We start from the raw sequence: 22,500 nt of genomic DNA on the forward strand, positions 1-22,500 counted from the left end.
ATGCAACTTTTATCTGGTAATGAACTATGAACGAACGATTAATCTTTTTTATAGAACTTTAGAGAGATATAAATGAAACGCAATCAACAAGCCTAGGAAGAGACTATTGCCATTATTTGGGGTCAGAGCACTGTTGCCATACGTATCTTTTTATTACAAGTTTAATAAAGGAATTGTTTTCCCTTGAAAATATTCTCTCGCCGAAATCTGTTTTGTTTATAAATTATCACTTCATTTAGATCATACATGGAAAGGTGCCATATTTTTTAACGAACGCTGCGAAATTTTCCTATCATCTTTAGATACATAATTTCTGGGACGGCTGAGCTGCTTAAGCCCCGGAAGAATTTAGGATTATTCTTTTAAGCTGTCATCTTTAAAGGGCCACCGTTTGATCCATCTCGATATTCAAAACTCATTAACTATCCTTCGGTTGGGCTGATCAGTAAAGAAGCACATTTATATTGCAAACAAACTCAAATATTGCCGGTCATGGAAAACTCGAAGCTGTTTTCTGCCTGGATAAACATGATAAATGGCATAAAATGGTAGCTCTACCGAAATTGACTATTCGTTGCATCTTCGAGGAACCTGAAAAATCTGCAGCGAAATATGAAACAATACTTTTAAAAGGTAACATTCTGTATGGCACTATTATATGGTCATATATTAAACCCATGTAAAAAGTTAAATGAAAACTAAAACAATATGAGCCTCCAGACACATTTACTGCCACTAAAATAGAGGGAGAGAAGAAAAATTAAACTTGATACTTTAACCACACTAAAGAAAATTCCTATGCTTTAACAGATTTAATTGACGTCAAGGGAATATATAGAATTTGGGTTACGCCAAAAATCAGTTAATAAAGTTAAAAAAAAAAATCTTTATTTACTGATGTAACAAGAAATATGCAAAAAGATAACAAAACAAAAATGGAAATGCATCATAAGTAGTATTAGAAAAGGCCTGTCTTCTTAATTATTATACCATTCACTTTGTTTTAAATTTCTCATATTTCTCTATGCTTTGGCATATATTTTTCATATGAAATTATGATTGCAAACGATCTCTGGCAATACAGACACACGAAGTCAGAGGCCTAAGCCTCCTTGGGTTGGAAGTACAACGTATATTCAAGAACGGGTATGAGTATTCCTGAAGAAAAAAGGTTACTCCTTATATAGGGAGGATTTGGAAGGACAAGGAAGGCATGGTAGTAACTCGGTAAAAGGACCAGATTCTTTTCTAGATTTTTTCGCACTGATGGGCTATAGAGTAGCAGATGTCCGAAGTGATTGCCATATGTTATTGCCACAAAAAGTTGAATTATTTATGTGCCTCTCAAAAAAGTCGACAATTTCTTGGTTTAATACAGTAAAGCTTTTTGACTATTAACATTGAGTAGCATTGTAACTGATTGTTGAAATTTATTTGCATTTCTATAATCTATATATTAAGAGGAGCTGACAATTAATTATGAATGTATACGAATCTATAGGAAAGAAGTATTTGAATATGGAGCAATAAGATGGAAATTTCGGAAATTTATGTGACCTGGATTGCAGTAAAGAATAGACATAAAAAGAAGGGGACATGTAGAAAAAATTCAGAGAAAGTAAATAAGTAAAGTAGAAACGATTACAAGTATATATTGTGAAATTAAATGAAGATAAAGATGAGATAAAATAGAGTATCCAAATCCGAAAGAAAGGGAAAAATCTGTCAAACTGTGAATTGGATCAATAATACCAGAACAAGAGAAATAGCACTTAACGGAACATTTTTTTTTTTCCTTTTTTTTCTTTTATGTTAAATACGAGATTTGAGGTGGGTCGTTTGGTATACTACAAGCAGAGGACACGAAGGTAGTTTTTTTTTTTTTTTTTTTTCAATGAAGCTACAGTTTACAAGTTAACAATGAAAAAAAAAAAAACAAGTTGTGGAAAATACGAGGTCATGATAGAATCAGTTACTGGTCATCTTGAATGAGCAACAAAGCGTGATGATTTGGACTTCGAATTCACAGGAAACGTACCTAAGAAAGGTGAATTGATCTAATATAGTAATTATATTGGAGTGCTGATGATCAACATACCAATTTGAAGCCGTTTAGCTTCAGTAGATTTTAAGATGTGAGGGCGGATAGAAAAATTGCGGACGGACAGACAAATAGCCATTTCAATCATTTTCTTTTACAGCAAAAAAAAAAAAAAAAAAAACCTAATCACTTTTAGAGATTGCCTACCTCCACATATCACCTCATAGATAAAGCTTCCATTTGTTGTCAAACTTCTAGAAACGTTCCAAAGCAAATGGTTGATTAATTCACTTCACCTAAACCCGTGCTACAACTTATTCACCATTCCATATTTTTTTGGATTAGGCTTATTAGCCCAAATCCTTCCGTGAAACCCTCCCAAATTCGCTAAGAAAGATATTCTAACCATTTGATTATTAAAATAAACACCTATCTATACCTCTAAACACGAGATAAATGAATTCCACTCATTAGTTCTATGGGAACATTTCCGATGCTCAAGTGCACCTTACTCTGATCAATGATTCAGGTAATTGATTACGATATTGCAATACACATGTGAATCCTATTAACTCCTCATACCTTCCCATTAATCCACTTTATTACTACCTACAGTATTAACATGCATTTCCACAAACATTTACTGATTTAATCTTAACCATTTCTTATTGCTACTTACTTTTTTTACTCCACTGTTAAGAGATCTTCAAAATACTTTTTTTCAATGCTGATTTCCTCTTCGGACACATTTCTTTGTGTGCAAGTTATTTTCTATGGTTATTTTACCCATTATATATTCCTTCTTTGTTTCAGCCCAACGACCTTTTTTATACTCTTACTGAAATTATTTGCAAACATTTCACCAGTCTCTCTCTCTCTCTCTCTCTCTCTCTCTCTCTCTCTCTCTCTCTTATTTAACTCTTTAAGCACCTATAACATTCCAGGACAACTTGTTAATAATAACCCAGTTTTTCACCCTTTCCTAGTCGTCACCATCATGTAATAATTTACAATCATTCATATTTCAGATTTCACTGTGTCTATCTGCTCTTTTCTACTAATTGTCTTTTTTTCTAGTTTCTTTATTTCAATTTACTTCATGCTTTCATTTTCAATTCTCTACACTCTATTTCTATTTTAGCCGAGTAATTGCGATAGATACCTCCGATTAGACAATTAATTTTCTGATCTATGACATAATCTTTGAAATTACGTCCCCCATCACTTACCTTATCTTGAGTATATTCATGAGCATTCTTCGTTACATACCATGAATATCTAAGAATCAATGGCCATTTTAAATATATTTCCTTAAGGATCCCTATCTTTTGTGTAATCTGATTACCCAAACTATACCAAATGAGCCATGCATACTTCGCGTGTTAATGATGTCCTCCAGACTTCGTATTTCTACATAAAGTAAAAAAAAAATTTAAACAATTTTTTTTCACATAATATTACATATTTTCTCAAAATAACATCCACATGTATCCATAAGGTTCATACTCTTTAGTAGTAATCCAGAAATTGGAATAAGGTAAAAGATAAAATGTAGAAAGAGAAAATATTTGAGAGGAAGAGGAACCAGCAAAAAGTTTAAAGTCTTACCAAAAATACGCATTTTAAAATTTCTGTCTGACGAGCCAAATACAAATACTGTGCAGGAATCTAATTCTTATCATTCATGACAATAAAAAAATAGTCTGTTACTTCTCAGCTGCCGTAGGTTTCAGCCTTATGAATAGCATAACATTTCACTGGGTAAAACATTAATTAAGATATAATATCTAGTTGTGCTATGTTTTTACTTTGGAAAGAATTAGCTGCTGAAAACTTCAAATAAAGTTTGGAAAATAAACTACTGCGCAATTTACATTCACTTTTAATCTGCATTAATCTTTTACTAAATAGGCAAAGATTTCAGGTAACGTGAAAAGAATCACTACAGTATTTTATAATGTAAGGAAATAAAGAAATAAAACATTTGCCATAATAACATAATATTATTACAATGGGGCAGTATGCTACCTTTATATCATAAAATATTATGGGATTTACGAATAATCTTAACCTGCCCACAAATAAATAAGCGTAGATTATTATTTTCTTTAGAAGTTAGTGGTGTTCATTTATCGTTCACTAAAATAAGGACGAAGTTATTAATATATTTTTGTTACACTGTATTCGTTTAATTCGTTAAAATGTATTCATATACACTTAACTAAATAGAAAGAAAGAAGAATATGTATGAATGACCAAAATAACAAAGGAAAACGTGGCTGCTGATAAGAAAAAAATCCAAAGTACAATCTATTTACTGCTTGATCGTTATCACAGCAGCAATAAGGGCACCGTTTAAGTAAAGTTCATGTATTTCACGATCTAATTTTTGTTTTCAACGCATCACGAGATTCTTATTTACCACGATAGTTTAATTAGGAATAATATTATATTTAGGTCTAACATTGAATTTGTGGCTGATATCTGTTGTAGAATTACAATTACACTACTTCTAAGTATTCTGGAATGTTAAAAATCACCAAAATAGCAAGACCCAACTCAAAACACATCACAGAATTAATAATTCCATCTCAAAATATGATATGAAAAAAAGAATAAATAAATAAAAATTTACTCCCTTTAAGTAGTTGCAATGGTTTATCTTTTTTTGTTTTTAGTATCACGATTTCTACTGCCTGTCGGTCAGCTATTTCTATCTATGAAAATCTTTTATTACATGAAAACATTCGTTCTGCTAAAATGCTGGTCAAGTGTTTCCTAGACTAAAACTAAAATACTATTGCCTTTCTTTCCTCCTTTCTTTATTCTTCTTCTTCCTTCTTCTTCTTCTTCTTTTCTTCTTCTTTCTTCTTCTTATTATTATTATTATTATTATTTTATTATTTGTATTTTTGTTTTTTGCTCTATCACACTCCTCTAATTCGACTGGGTGGTATTTATAGTGTGGGGTTCCGGGTTTGCATCCTGCCTCCTTAGGAGTCCATCACTTTGTTTTTCTTACTATGTGCGCCGTTTCTAGATCACACTCTTTTGCATGAGTCCTGGAGCTACTTCAGCCTCTAGTTTTTTCTTTTTCCAGATCCTTTCAGGATCTTGGGATCGTCCTAGTGTTCCTCATGATTATGGCTACAATTTTCACTGGCATATCCCATATCCTTCTTATTTCTATTTTCAGGTCTTGATACTTATCACTTTTTTCCCTTTCTTTCTCTTCAACATCAATAAGTGATACTTTCTTCTTGATTTTGTCAATCAACGTCACGTCTGGTCTATTTGCACGTATCGCCCTATCTGTTCTGATACCATAGTCGCAGAGGATCTTTGCCTGATCGTTTTCTATCACTCCTTCAGGTTGGCGTTCGTACCAATTATTACTGCCAGGTAGCGGGTGTTTCTTGCACAGGCTCCAGTAGAGGGCTCTTGCTACTGAATCATGCCTCTTTTTGTACTGGTTCTGTGCAAGTGCCGTACATTCGCTTGCTACGTGGTTTATGGTTTCATTTTTCGTATTGCACTTCCTACATATTGGAGAGATGTTATTTCCATCTATCGTTCTTTGGACATATTATTATTATTATTATTATTATTATTATTATTATTATTATTATTATTTTTATTATTATTATTATTATATTATATTATTATTATATATATATATAGTTTTTTTTTTTTTTTTTTTGCTCTATCACAGTCCTCCAATTCGACTGGTGGTATTTATAGTGTGGGTTCCGGGTTTGCATCCTGCCTCCTTAGGAGTCCATCACTCTCCTAACTATGTGTGCCGTTTCTAGGATCACATCTTCTGCATGAGTTCCTGGAGCTACTTCAGCCTCTAGTTTTTCTAGATTCCTTTTCAGGGATCTTGGATCGTGCCTAGTGCTCCTATGATTATGGTACGATTCCACTGGCATATCCCATATTCCTTCTTACTTCTATTTTCAGATCTTGATACTTATCCATTTTTTCATTTTTTTCCCTCTCTTTCTCTTCAACTCTGGTGTCCCATGGTATTGCGACATCATGAGTGATACTTTCTTCTTGACTTTGTCAATCAACGTCACGTCTGGTCTGTTTGCACGTATCACCCTATCCGTTCTGATACCATAGTCCCAGAGGATCTTTGCCTGATCGTTTTCTATCACTCCTTCAGGTTGGTGCTCGTACCACTATTACTGCAAGGTAGCTGATGTTTCTTGCACAGGCCTCCAGTGGAGGGCTTTTGCCACTGAATCATGCCTCTTTTTGTATTGGTTCTGTGCAAGTGCCGGCATTCACTTGCTATGTGGTTTATGGTTTCATTTTTCGTATTGCACTTCCTACATATGGGAGAGATGTTATTTCCGTCTATCGTACTTTGAACATATCTGGTTCTTAGGGCCTGATCGTGCCGCTGTTATCATTCCTTCAGTTTTCCTTCTTTAGCTCTCCCCTCTGGTAGCCATTGCCAATTGTCATCGCTGGCTAGTTCTTTAGTCTGTCTCATGTATTGTCCGTGCATTGGTTTGTTGTGCCAGTCCTCTGTTCTTTCTGTCTTTCTCCTGTCTCTGTATATTTCTGGGTCTTCGTCTACTTTTATAGTCCTTCTTCCCATGCAGTCTTTAGCCACTCGTCTTCACTGGTTTTCAGATTATTGCCCCAGTGCTCTGTTTTCGTGTTAACGCAGTCCTCTATACTTAGTAGTGCTCTCCCTCCTTCCTTTCGTATTATGTATAGTCTGTCCGTATTTGCTCTTGGGTGTAGTGCTTTGTGTATTGTCATATGTTTCCTGGTTTTCTGGTCTATGCTGCGAAGTTCTGCCTTCGTCCATTCCACTATTCCTGCGCTGTATCTGATTACTGGCACTGCCCATGTGTTTATGTGGCTTTTCATCATATTTCCGGCGTTGAGTTTTGACTTGAGTATCGCCTTGATCTCTGCATATATTCTTTCCTGATCATGTCCTTCATCTCTTGGTGTTTTATATCCCCTCCTTCCATTATTCCCCAGGTATTTGTATCCTGTCTCATCTATGTGTTTGATGTTGCTCATCTGGTAGCTTTATCCCTTCAGTTATCGTTACTTTGCTTTTTTGTATGTTGACTAAGGCGCATTTCCTATTCCAAACTCCATCCTTATGTCCCCAGATACAATCCTTACAGTCTTGTTGAGGGTATCTATTTACTTGATGCTCTTACCATACAGCTTGATGTCGTCCATGAACATTAGATGGTTGATTCTGTTGCCTCTTTTCTTGAGTTGGTACCCGGCATCCATCTTCTGTAGTACTTTTGTCATGGGAATCATGGCTACTACGAAGAGTAGTGGGGACAGTGAGTCGCCCTGGAAGATCGCTCTCCTGATATTAGCCTCTGCTTAGTCCCTTATTCCGAGCTTGTAAGTATTGTATTCCAGTTGCGCATTGTATTTTTGAGGAAGCTGATGGTATTTTTTTTTTCCTCTGCCCCATATATTTTCAGGCATTCTATTAGCCATGTGTGTGGTATCATGTCCGAAGGCTTTCTTATAGTCTATCCATGCCATGCTTAGGTTGGTTTTCCTTCTCCTACTGTTCTTCATTACCATTTTGTCTATCAGGAGCTGGTCTTTTGTGCCCCTACACTTCCTTCTGCAGCCTTTCTGTTGGTGGGGGATGGTGTTTGTCTCCTCTAGGTAGTTGTATAGCCTTTCACTGATGATACTGTTAGTAACTTCCACATTATTGGTAGGCAGGTGATAGGCCTGTAGTTACTGGCTATATTTGCCCTTACTCTTGTCTTTTTGTACTAAGGATGTTCTTCCTGTGGTCATCCATTTGGTGCTTGGTGATTTGAGATACAATGCTGGAGTTGTTCTGCTATTCGTGGGTGTAGGGCCTTGAAGTTTTTTGAGCCAGTACCATGGACTTCATCGGGACCTGGGGCTTTCCAGTTTGGTATTTTCTTTAGTTGGTGTCTGACTGTGTCTGTCGTGATCTCTGTGAATCTTTGTTTTATTCTCCCTGTTTCTTCTTCCTTGACTTCCTGGGAGCCATGTTGCATGTTTGTTGTGTGATACCGGATTGCTCCATATGTTTTCCCAGAGTCTCTTACTTGGATCGGCTTCAGGAATTTCTGGGTGGTTGTCTTCCCCTCTTAGTTGGCTGTGTAGTCTTTTCTGGTTGGTTCCGAATAGTTTGTTCTGTTTGGTATCCCTTATTCCTGTTCATGTACCGTTGGATCTTATGTGCTGGCCTTAAGCCTCTGTTTTACATCTTCTATGGTGCTGTTTAGTCCTCTCTTGTACTTTGTATTTCTCGCTGAGTTCCTCCCTTGTTTTCTTGCTTCTTAGCCTTTTTTCTGCCATCTCTTTCAGTTTACTCAAGTCAGATCTCATCACCATGATTTGCTTTTCCAGGCGCCTTTTCCAAGGAGGTTGCTGTTTTTGGTTTCTGTTGGGTTGGTTGTGCTGGTGGTGTTGGTGTTCGAATCCCCATCAGTTCTGCTACTAATCTTGCTCCTGCATATGTCAAGTTATTTGTTTCTGTGATACTGGTGGTCTGTATTATGCCCATTATTTCATTGACCCTCACTTGTTTTCTCCTTATTAATTTCTTGGTGTTGTAGGCTTTCATGGAGGGGATCTTTTGTCTCTGTATCTGGCTCCATCCATTGTCTAATCTTTTCTACCCATTCCGTCCTCTCTGTTACTTCGTCGGTGTTTCTTCGTGTGTCGTTGTTGATACCTCATCCTCCCTGTCGTCTTATTATTATTAATTTTATTATTATTATTATTATTATTATTATTATTATTATTGCTCGTCCACCTGGCACTGACCAGAACAGAGGAGAAAAGGTTGGATGCTTTTGAGATGAAGCTGCTGAGAAGAATACTTGGCATTAAATGGGATGATTATGTTAGAAATGAAGACATCAGGGTGAGATTGAGGCAAAGGCCAGTCAGTACCAGGTTGAAGAGGGAAGGCTGAAATGGTTTGGACATGTTGAGAGGATGGAAGAGAATAGAGACCCCAGGAGAGCACTGAGAGCAGTACAAATAGGAAGAAGACCGCTGGGTAGACCAAGAACGAGGTGGATAGACATAATTGTCAGGGATATTGAGGATGAAATCCAAACTTAGAGGAAGCGAGGGAAATGGCTCGGATAGAGACAGATGGAGAGAAAACTTGTATCAGCCTTATGCCACTGGCCAGTGGCGGGAAGATAAATCTAAAAATCTAAATTATTATTATTATTATTCATTGGTAAAGTAAAACAATAGCCTCATTACCAGTATGATAAAAAAGACATATTTACATGAAACATTTCATGGAGTTGTTCTTGGTTGATTTAGGGACTGATCAATGATTATCTAAGGACATTGAAGTAAGCTCGAGAAATATTATTTTGACGTAAATTCACTCACGTATATTAGATATTCGTGGTTATTTTGAAATACAATAAAGCTGGATTAAGTTTAATTTAGCTTAATAAGCATTAACTACGCAATCTGCTGTGGAACCAAGATAAGTCTCTATAATGCATCGGCGAGGAAAGTCATGCAAGGGCTTCATATCCTTAAGCTTCTGTATTTATTTCAGTGTTCACTTGCGTTAGCCTTTTAACATGGCAGATATCATCATGAGACCTGTGTTTGCTTAAATGTATCAAATATTCAGATTTCATTATGGCTACCAATTAAATTTCCAGCATTAAGCAAAATGCAATTAAATGGAAAATCAAGATTTCGATATTTCTATTCAAGATTACAAAACTGCAATAAACGAGCTCCATTATTCACCCGAAAGTGATAAAGAGAAGCGTATATTTGCATTATTTAAATTTTTTTGAAGAGAATCTGCATTACAGTGAAATATAACCAGGCAGGAAGTCTCAATGTAATTACAGACATTACGCTCACATGTTAGTCCGAGTCAGTCGTACCTGCATTATAACCTTTTTGATAAGAAAAAGAAAGTCCATGAGAAGTTGATCCTTGCAAATGTCGGCCTCGCTACAATTACAGTCCACAGGCAAAAGGCAGAAAAAGACCGACTTTCTGATGTGAACTTGCATGTTGTCACGAACATCAGAAATTGATTTGTCATTTATAATAAGGTCAGAGGACTCTTTTTTGGTAACTAAGGTGTAATGCAGTGGTATTACAGAAGTAAATGTGCTGTACGATGCTTTGGCTCAATTATGAATCATTTTGACTTAGCAAGGAGCTGCTTTTCGTTGGAGCACTATGATAAAAGAAAAAGTTTTGCTTTTGAAACATCTCCTGGATAGTAATCCAGAAAATCTTTGTAAGCAGGATAATGCTCGACTCATACATTGGCGATTCAAGACCGCACACGTCGTAGCAACCAAAAATTTGCTCATTACAACGTCATTACGATGCAACAACTACAAGGCGCCAACAATCACCATGTATCGTAACCGCGTAGCTGAGTTAGGCGACATGTGCCAAGTGATGACGCATGCGCAAAACCCAACCCAACTCATACATAGTCAAGTCCCAACAACTGTCATTTGTCACCATGTCATTGTGCAAGACACAACATTGAGGCAATGGTGTCATGACTAAGTAATGGCGTCGCCATTTGATTACGCAAGTCGTTACTCGAAATTTTTACATATACCATCCATTACGATATGTACCATGAATAACCAAGGCGATGTGGCAGCCTGCATATTGCACCGTGTTGTTTTCAAACGTAACAGTACTGCTTCTCACACGTAACTGAGCTTAAAAGGCAGCAGCCACACAAGAGGTCACCAATCTTTCGCAAGCGACCTCATTGTGATCTCTGCTTGAACGGCTATGTACGTATATTATCTTATTTCGATGTGTTTAGTGCTGTCGCTATAGTTAATTGCTTAAGACGCAATGGTGTTGTAATCAGAAAAGTATATTTATTTTCCGATATCCCAAAACATATTGAACTAAGTAAAATTTGAGTTGTCATAGTAACATGTTAGAATGATCTGCAGGTAGTTGTTCAACATCCCATGCATTGTCGATCCTTGGCACAGTGAGGAAGGGAATGACGTGTGCTGTTTCGTTAAAATTCAGTATGCCTTGTTGACGTAAGGAACTAATATCATTTCCTGGATTTCTTCGACCCTTGTGGTGCTGCCGCTTGGAAGGAAAAAGAAAGAGACTGAGGGATGACATTGAATCTCCGCTATCATAACCATAATTAAGGCTAGAAGTGCTTCTACGAAGTCATTCTTGCCTAGACTGAGGAACCATAGAACGCTAAGATTTTAATTATGAAGTATCTACGGTAATTACAGTCTTTAATTTAACAAGATTTTAATACTAGGATACAGATTTACAGATTTGATCGTGGCTTGTAAATATGCAATTATAAAAAAGATGAATCCACAGCAGAAAATAGAAGTAGAAAGTAAAGAAAATGGAAGCACATAACGTTTCTAGAAAGTTTAGATTTCAAACGTGATAACAGATCAAACAATTTTCGGAAAGATGAATATGGGATAAAACTGATTAAAGAAAATTTAATTAAACCCACGCTTGTATTTTAAAATGCAATAAAAAGTATAAAAAAAAAAAAAAAAATTTCTGTGATTCACAATATTAATGGTTATTTACTACGCCTAAACATAAAAACATTGGGCGCCTTTTTGCTCAACTTCCATTCAATTTTATATAGACATTTAAATTGAGAAGTTCCGAAGCAAGATTTCATAGTACGGATGTGTGGGATTAAATCTCGCTGTATACCCAGTGAAGATGTAAGTTGGTTAAGACCTGAAGAGGTCTGTGAAACCAATGAAGGCGTTAAAGTGATTTTTATCAAAGTCTTTTATGTAATGTAGTTCTAAGCTTCCTCAAGAACCAATACGAGTAGGCTATACACGTCATTGTTGGAAAATCCTTATTCGCATTACTGACGTGAAACTTTGATTCATAAAGCCTCTTCTTTACCAATGCTTATATATACACATTGCACCAATACAAGTTTGCAATGCAATACAGTTCAGTATATGTCTGTATAGAATTGTACGCAAGTAGCGGTGAGCGGCCCACGATTTTACTTTCAAGCATAAATAAGTGCAAACGTCGTGCATACCAAGGGAGGCTTTTGTGGATATCAAGGAAAAAATGTAAGATTCGACAAATAGGCGCCCCGCGTTTCATGTTTAGGTTCAAGTAACCATTAATAATGTGTATCACAGAATTAGTTTTAATGGTGGTTTTGTAGTTTTGACAACTGAATAAGTGCTGCTGCATCAGCGAGTGATTGAGTCGATTGCAGAGTCCCATCCTCGCTACTTTGCGTGGTTCTTACGACGGTGTACGACTCTTTGGTCGCGACACTGCCTGTTTCACACATGCGAAACCATAATCCCTTGGCCAGTATGTTTATTTTTTATGCAACTAGCAGTACCTACAATGATGCAGACACTGCAATGAAAACCTCGCGTTTTGGGTAACGCATTGCTTTTCATAAGCATCTGAAAAAAATTCAAACAAACAACTGATTACTCATTACCGTGCATAGAAGGAAAATGCTCTTTGTTACCAAGCACATTGATCATTTCCAGATAGAGATTTTTTTGATGTAGTATATGCCTATCGGTCATTCAAAAATTTAAGAAATTGTGGGTGACCTGTAATGATTTGTGTGTTTCCACCAATTGCGGATAGCTTTCATAAAATACGAATGCTTGCCCACCCTCCCGCTACCATATGAAATTAAACTAAGTATATATCCGTATCATTTAATAAAAAAGCTACAAGCAAAGTGACGCCTCATGCCATGCTAATAAGTAAATCATGCTTTAAAGCCAATAACAGCGACAAAAATTATTATAATTTTTTTCAGAACTGAACACATCCATAAGAACAACTCACAAGGACCATTGATTTGAAATTCAAGCTTTCAACGGAAAATAGTGGCTTAGAAAAGAAGTAACAGAGGTAATAAGAAACAGAGAAAGAGATCAATTGGAAAGAAAATATTAATGAACAAATTAATGAATAAATGGATGAAAATGTAATATATTAAAATACAAGTAGATTTTCAGGGTCTAATTGCATAATCTAACGGTGTGAGGGATAAAGGATCTCCGGAAATAAGAAGTTTCATAGCAATACACAATTTACTCGTACCTTGGTGCTACTATTCAACAGTTTGATGGTCCTAATCATAGTGCTTGATATTAGCAAATAAAAACCTACCACCACGGACAGCTCTATCTAAAAGTGACAATATCTGGCAGAAGCAGACATTCACCAGAGAACAAAATTCAGTAAAAGCAGGTATCACTGGTATTATTATTGTTATAAACCTATGAGGCCTTGTACTATACCTAATTTCCGGCATTTCCTAACACTGTCACCAGATGTCTCTCATAAGTAAGATGTGAGCCAAAAGTTACACCACAAATAGTTAAAGATCTGTTAATAATATTTTTTTTTTACTGGACTTCAGCCTCATACCAATTTACTATACTATTCACTAATCACTAGTATGTCATGACTGAGATTGAAAGCCGCTTTCATTCCCATAGGTAGAGTTTGCTACACCTATAAGTGTTGTATCATCGGCATACTGAACATTCTTGGTCTCCCAGACAACAACCATATAACCTCTATACACTTAAAACAACTGAGGACCAAAAATACTACCTATGGAACTCCAGACACAATAGTTCTTGCTTTGCTTAAGATCCCATCAATAGCAACTTGCTGTGTAAGGATTTCTCGAAGTGATTCCAAAACGTATACACCCACTGCAAAATTCTGAGTTTAAAAAGTGTCTTGTGATTTACTAAATAGAAAAATGCACTAAAGTCTCTTTGAACTCAACACTCAAAACCCTTAACAAGGTTCTCTGTCAAATGGCTTGAAATGTCTAGAAGAACTCTGTAGATACCTAACTGATTCGTATATGCTCTTTGACTGTCAGATAATACTCCAGATAACAAAAGATGTTTATATAGTGGGCTTAAAAAAATAGGTTATTCTGCAACTCTGGAGACAGACCCCAGGGAGAATAGAAATTGGCCTGTTGTTAATGAGGTCTGCTGAAATGCAACTCTTTAGAACAGGGATTGTTTTAAGCTTGTGCTAATCCTGAAACATGCTATGTTGATATAAAAAAAATCCACTAAATCTACGAATCTTGGAATACACCACACTTGAATCCTTTAAGAAAATGGATAAAATCATCAGTCTTCTCCACCCCTGATATCCAGATTATCAAGAATTTTCTTTACATCCCCAGAGAGAAGTGTAAATTTTCTTAGAATAGGAAAAGGGGTGGGGAATACGTTTAGGATGACAAGTATCAGGTAGAGGGGCATTCTCAGCTGACCACTTAGCTTCGAAAACTCGATGAAGCAGTACAGCCTTTTCCTTAGGACCTGTAACCAATCTACCAGCCTGACCTAAAGAGGGGTAATGCCAAATTTGGGCGACCACAGATTTGTCTGAGTGATACCCTCTACCACAGATGAGTCTGACGAATTGCTTCAAGTTTCCTCATTAAGAAATTTGTGTGATTTCGCTCAGCTGTATGGTAAATTCTATTTGCAGCATGGCAAAACTCAGTTAAAATGGTGTAATTTTCATAGGAACAATTTTGACTCAATTACTATGGTTGGTCATTTTGTCTTGAATTTGATGACCTTGCCAGGGTCAGACCTTACTTTTTGAAATAGCCATCAGCAATTGATTTAATTTCTTAGGATCGATATCTTTCATTCTGTCAGTTTCACTGTTTTTTTTTTTCTTGGCTTCCCATTCCCTTATCCAATGAAAATAACTATTATAAAGCACCAAGAAATAAAAACTGAGAAATGGTTGGAAAAAAAAAGGTAAGCAGGTAAGTATGCTGCTATTACGTTTCTGTGAATGTTTTGTGTGTGTTATAGATATAGTAAATAAGTAGGAGTCTTTCTTACCATGGTATCAGTTCTCTCTCTCTCTCTCTCTCTCTCTCTCTCTCTCTCTCTCTCTCTCTCTTTTATATTCCTTCGTAGAAGATAGTAATACTTCAATGCACTTAAGAATTTGTATCTTATAGGCATTGCTTGATTAACATGCGTTTGGCTTAAGATGCATACTGGGAACAATTTGGTCATTTCTTCGCGAGTAATTTCTTTATGGGTAGGGTGGGGGTGGGGGGGGGGGTAGCGGGGTAGATCTGATTAGGATCAGTTTGGCTCTAGATGACCACTGAAGAAAATTTTTCAATTTCGAGAAGTGTAGTTTTTAATGAGGGTGTAAGCATGATGCAGGAACATTTGGTCTATTGCTACTTTTCTCCAGGTGTGGTGATAGAAGTTATATTTTGAATGATATTGTTTTATAACTGAATGAAAGTAATTTTTATACAGCCAAACGCAATTCTTCATTTATTTTTTATTTTTTTTTTATATAGTACTGATTATAGGGTTACAGGTACAAGACGTTCAATGAAATCATACGTCTGATAGCACCTGAACTAAAAGGAGTAGCATCAGTAGAAGAGTGATAATGTTAACCCAGCAAGCACCGAAGAAAAAGGTGATATAAAAATCAGAATTTCATTTGTTTTGTCTGTGTCTGTATGTCTGTTACAGGGAGAAGTTTGATTTTGAGTTATATACCTTTTAGGAGTTACATAGAGGCTATGCCAAATTTTTTTCTGGGTCTGTCAAGCGGTTCTGATTTCTATAGAATACAAAGAAGTATAATTAACATTCACTTATATATACTACTATATACTAGCTGGCTAGCACCTGGCGGCGGGCATAACCGTTAGGCTAGCATTGTTTGAACTGCAAATATCGTTATTTTTTCATCGCAGAAGAGAAGTAAGAGTATATTTTGGGATCCTCGTTAAAAGTTCTATAAGAATAAGTTTTTTTTCTCTCTACAACTAATATTAAAGAAGTTAGCATGGCCAGATATCCGACCGGATATTCGGATCAAAATAGCCCCAGCTTCAGAAGCATCCCCTAATATCATCATTATTTTTCATCGCATATTTTGAATACTCGTGAATAATAATAAAGGCGTTATCATGGCTGAATACCCGGATCAAAACTACAAGGTAAAACCCATCCCCTGTAAGATCTACATGTATGGTCTGACTTTGGTTCAATTCGGTCCAGTAGTATCACCATCTATAGTGAACATACTAATATACATACATACATACATACATACATACATACATACACACATATTGTGACGGTGGCACCTGGTGGCGGGAAACCATATGCCAGCATTGTTTAAACCGTAATACCACCGTTATTATTTATCGTAGATAAATAATAACAAAATAAGAACAAATAGATAAATAAGAACAAAATTGGAATCTCCGTGAAACGCTCTACCAGAATGAGGTTTCTCTCTCTCTCTCTCTCTCTCTCTCTCTCTCTCTCTCTCTCTCTACAACTAATATTAAAGAAATTAGCAAAAGGACACTATTGTATAAACAATTCCATAATGTCGTCGTTATTTTTCATCTCATATGAAAGGCAAGAGCATATTTGGAATCCCCGTGAAACGTTCCATCTGAATAATGCTTTATTTCTTCTCTACGAATAATAATAATAAAGAAGTTAGCTTGGACGGATGTCCCGATCAAAGTGGCACAAGGCTAAAAACCAACCACTATAATATCTACAAATATGGTCCGACTTAGTTCAATTCGGTCCGGTAGTTTCGCCGTCTATAGCGAGCGCACACATATACATACATACATAATCCGGCCGTCAGCTATATTATATATATATATATATATATATAGATATATATATATATATATATATATATATATTATATATATATATATATATATATATCCATAGATATATATATATATAAATATATATATATATATATATATATATATATATAATAATTATATATAGTATATATATATATATATATATACGTTATACGTTGCAACACGAGTTTTTGCAAATATTTCGAGAAATGAAAGAAAAAGTCATTCTACGCAAAATATGTCCTATAGACTAATGTATTTCAAGACTTTGTTTGTCGGTGAGGTGAATTTTCAAAATAACTGTTTTTTCCTTTAAGCTGCTCGCGGCTAAGATGTCTGAGTGGTCAGGGATATAGGGGGAAGGATGGATGAAATGCATTAGGCAACTGGATTGATATAGCCTTTTAATTACGATTTTTTTCTTGTAGGACTTTGAAAAATGTAACATTACAGTCCCTTCAGCTAGTAAATCACCTGTGAATAGACTTCATGGTAATCTAATTTTAATGGTAGCCTTATGTACCAAGAAGTCTTTTTTTTTTTTTTTTATCTGACAGAGACGAAAACATTTTCTTAGGTGTGGTTTTTCCTTCGACTGGTGGTGTATGGTGAATAATTTTGATGGAGAAAGAGAGGCTTTTGATACGTTTTAAATCTTCAATCTGTGTGTAATGAATAGTTCTATCTTTGATAAAGGGGAGATTCCATTCGGCTTCCTTTTCTCTTCTTTATCGGAGTCCAGTGAATAGCGAATAGCTTTGACTGAGAGGGAGAGGTTTTCTATGATACATGCTTATTTTCACTTAGTTTGTATCTAAAGGATACTTTTAATTTGGAAGTATTTTATTTGCGTCTGCCTAATCGAAGATGTCCTTTTTTTTCATATAACAGTAGAGTTCACTGTTGCAAAACACACAAATAAACCTCACATCTGCATAGTCCATATTACTGGAACGGTAAGGCGCTGTCTCCAGTTTCTTGCTCACAAAATGAATATTGAATGTGACACTTGTAACTTGAACACGCTCTTGGCGGAAAAGCACGTCTGCTTAGAGCTGTGTTTCTTAAACTTTCTTGTGCAGCGGACCCTTATATTAAAACTGGTCATGTAGCGGACCCCATATTATGATAATTTCCCTTAGGATTAAAAGTGTTTTCAGGGTATAATATATAGTACTAAAATTGCTACTGAATTATTTATTAATGACTTATCTTCAACATAAATGTTTCACTTTATTAATTTCGCAACATTATTAATTTTGCAATTTTGCACACAAATTTTAGTGAATTTAACAGCAACTCTTCCTCCTCACATCTCGAACCTTAGATAATGCGAAGAATGGTACTGTTTTAGTTCATTCTATTCATTCATTAATATTTTAAAGAGAGAGAGAGAGAGAGAGAGAGAGAGAAAGGGGAGGGGGCGGGAGGTTTTTTACGGCCAGAAAGTGACCTGACTATCCTGATGCTCCCTAATCCCACCCTCCGGCCCCCCTCCTAGCGACCGGGCATCATTCAGTACCTTGTTGCCTGATTATAGATACCACTCCCTTCTACAAAGTTGTTAAATTGCACCCATCCTAATCTGATGTACGACATTCAGAGGCGAAGAGGATTTGGTGTTTCAAAAATAAGACTTTAGGACGTTTTGGCCTCAAATGTTTTTGAGCCACGTTTTGACCTAAAATGTATCTGATACCGACGGCAAAATTATCCTCGTAACCCTTGGAACGTTCCAGGGACCCTTGGCGTGCGCGCCATTTCACTTGGCCATTTAAAGATAACGGTTATTTTAAAGATCCACCTCACCGGCAAACAACGCCTTATAATGCATATGTTTATTTGATATTTTTTGCTCTGAATGACTCTTTTTACTGAAATATTTTCATAAACTCGTGTTATACCTACATACATACATACATATATAATATATATATATATATATATATATATATATATATATAGATAGATAGATAGATAGATAGAAACCGCCAGAGGACATATGAAGCTAATAAAAGAGGTCACCAAGAGAAACTAGCTCTAAAATGCGACCAGACCTAAACCAGTTCAGAGCTCCTCGTATCTTAGCGGCTGCCTCCTTGTCCCCCTGCCCTTGTGTTTCACGTGGCTGCATTCTGGACCCTACCTTGACGTCATTGGAGTGAATTTCCCTTCTTTCATCGGAGCCCTAAGAAAGAAAGCAGAAACCATCGACTAAAAGACTTAAGTATGGGTGTAGTTGGCTGCCACTTTTGTCTCTTGCATTAAATTTTTCTCTCATCTCTGCTTGTGCAAACGTTCTTAGATACTCATTGTTAACTCCCCTCTGCCGTGCTCCTCTGTTTTATGGAACTAAGCTAATCTAAGAATGATATTTACTAGTGCCCATTGCTTGAAGACCTCCCAGTGTTAGCAATAACTAGGAGAATTTACTAAGGGAGATATCGGAAGTCGCTGTCTGTGTTTCACACTCTTAACTCTCCCATTCAATACCATAACTTGCCATGAAGTAATTGGCGGCATCACTACATTTGATCAGACTTGTGTGTCGCACGTGTATCTATAAATACCTTGTTTCAGGTATCCAATCGCCTTCATACCTGCTGTGAGAGGTGGCTCTTCTTTATCCTACGCTTTGGGCGTACATCCATATTTGCGCTCAAAGTCCTCAGCGCGTATCACCAATCCAGCCAGGTGATTTCAGTGCTGCAAGCAACTGTTTTCTCAGTAATAAGCTGGACCTGGAAAGTCCTAGGACGTCGATTAATTATCACCTAAATATATCCCCTTTAAATTTGATCCTTAGGGTTTTCCTTACATCTTCCCTTGAAATCTAATTTCGGCCCTAAGCTGTAAATTCTGTTCATAAACTAGAACTCATAAGGTCTTCCTTTTGAATAAGTCAGATGCGTTTAATCGTTGTCTAAGCAAGAAGAGTCTAGATTTTATATATTATATATTATAGATTATGTATTGATTAAAAATATCATATATATATATATATATAGTATATTATATATATTATATTTTATTTATAAATTATCATATATATATAATCATTATTATATATAATATATATTATACGTATAATATAATTGTCATGTATATGTGTGTGTAGATTTATTGCCTTCTATGTTCCATAGTATAAAAATACTATCAAAATTAAACTAGTATTATGTAGAACATGTCGGTCGCTCATGGGACTCTCCTGTTATATCTCAGATGAAAAAGTTAAGTAGATCTTAGTTTTAACAGACCACTGAGCTAATTAACAGCTCTCCTATGGCTGGCCCGAAAGATTAGATATTTCTACGTGCCTAGGAACCAATTGGTTACCTAGCAACGGGATCTACAGCTTATTGTGGGATCCGAACCACCGAATTAGTAGCCGAGCGCGAAATCCACTCGTCCACTTAATGTTATTGTATATTAGTATTTTGACTTCACTATCTAAAGAAGGATGCTTATTGTAGCCAGTATATACAAGAATATTAACAACTTACAAAAGACAGTGGCATAGGTGAGGGGGAGAACTGGTAAATCATGAGCGTTCAGACCTAAAGTATTAAGGAACTTATTTTATATATTAAAATATAGGAAGTAACAGTGAGTATGGGTCTCCCAGGTAAATCATTGGTAATTGTAAACGTAGATTTATTATCGCATCTAACAATAAAAGAAATGCAAAATTAAAATCACATTTACGAAAATTATTTTGTTGCATATAGATCACACTGCTTTTCACATCTTTTTTTAATTCCCATTTTATTAACACTTCTGTACCCCGCGCAAATGAATGCATATTTTCAAAACAATCTATTTGAAGTTGGAGTGATTCACAGCACTTCGTACCATTAAATGTCTTTGAGGACTTGAAAATAAACTATTAATAAAAAAAATTCATTAAATTGATTTACCTTCCTCTCCATTTAATGTACTGCGAATTATCACCCTAGATACCGTTTGGTCTCTATGGTTTTGAACGGAGAATCCATTCAGCTCTCATTACACTTTTTTACTTTTTCTTCCTCAAAATATTACCTTGAAGTCAATAGAATGAAGATATTTTAAGCAAAATGACGTTCTCTGTTTGATTTAAGGATACTTTTCCACCTTCATCTTACTATGCAAAATCAGAACTCATAAAAGATAAAGGTAAATTTTGATTAATTTTTAAGTATTTTCATCAACTGCAACCTTTTCTATCACATATAAATTTTAATACTAAAGTATTTGATGTGTGTATTTACTATTCCGTTCAAAATTATAGAAATTTGTTTATAGCGAAAAATAACTATATTTTCAAATAAATTCCTTTTAATTAATATAGGTTAAGTAACAAAAATTGCAAAGGTTAAAAAAAAGTAAAATGAATAGAATTTTGCAGATGTTTCCGTGTGAAACACTAAAGAATTGCACTCTGCGAAAACGATTGCTTGTCAAAATCACATAAAAATTATACCCTGAAATTGTGTGTGCTTTTATCGGGGTTATTTTATCTTTGACATACTCTTTTGAATTACTTTTATTCTTCTTTCTGGACAGGTGTTGGTTATCATACCCATCAGTCAAAACGTGAACAAAAGTTACTACTTCAAGCGATAAAAAACAAATAGTTTTCCCATTTTTGAGAGATCAGAAAGCATTTGTGTGGGATGAAAACTACTTCCAAGCGAACCCAATTCTTCGTCAATACATATACAAGCGAAGCCCGATCATAAAATGCTCAAACCTGTACCGTGTAAAATAACATTCCCCTTCTCCTTGCTATCACCTACAATTTCTGTCCCGTTCAGAAGTCAGGAACCATCAATATAAATTTGAAGAGTTTCAACAACCTTTCAGCAATCAGTCGCAGCTGCTGCTTCTGATAGTCCATTAATGGAAGACTAATGTCTTTTCTTTTGAACTTTCATTGTACGGTTCCGCATTTTGAGTTTTTATTTCCTGAAAATGGAAATTTGAATAATCGTTCCATGTTTTGGCATGGAGGAAAATTTTCGCAAAATGATAATATTACTTAGGATAAAACTATAACCATAGGTAAGAGAGATAATACTTACAAGTAATACACAATTTCTATGAATGTATCTAAAATAAATTACTAAAATTATGTATCAATTCCATTATTCTTCGAAGATAGATGATGAACCTACATAATGCTCCTTCATTTCTTGCTATCGATTCGACTTGTATGCCACTGCACTTACGCAAAAATTTCATAACAGAATATGTGGCACATAATTATGTGTTTTCAGGCTTTGTGTGCATTGGGTCAGGTAACTCAACAGATGCCATACCTGAAGAAACAAAGTAAAAGAAGGAAAACGAGTGAGCCGTGACACCGCTGGAAGCGATTTGCTTAATTCCTGGTGTTAAGTAAGATCGGAAACAACATATAAGCGTACCAAAGTTTAGCACTAAATGAAGAAAGCGATAAACATGCGTAATAACGGGTTTAGAATTATTCTTCCAAAACGAAAAGCTGGAAGAATTAGAGGCTGGAAGATTGGTTAGAACGTAGGCGTTTCCGGGAAACTTGGAAGGTACGTGGTATGAAAAGGCGTTAAAGTATGGTCATTATTAAACAGACAAGCTGTATTCTTTCCATCTAACTGAGACGGAGGGCCAAATAAGGACACAATTTGACCTTATACACACACACTCCCGTACATATGTTTTTGTATCTGTGTTTATGCAATACCGTAATGAAATGGAATGAATAAAT

The sequence above is a fragment of the Macrobrachium nipponense genome, chromosome 11 (genome assembly GCF_015104395.2).
Source record: "Macrobrachium nipponense isolate FS-2020 chromosome 11, ASM1510439v2, whole genome shotgun sequence".
Taxonomy (NCBI): Eukaryota; Metazoa; Arthropoda; class Malacostraca; order Decapoda; family Palaemonidae; genus Macrobrachium; species Macrobrachium nipponense.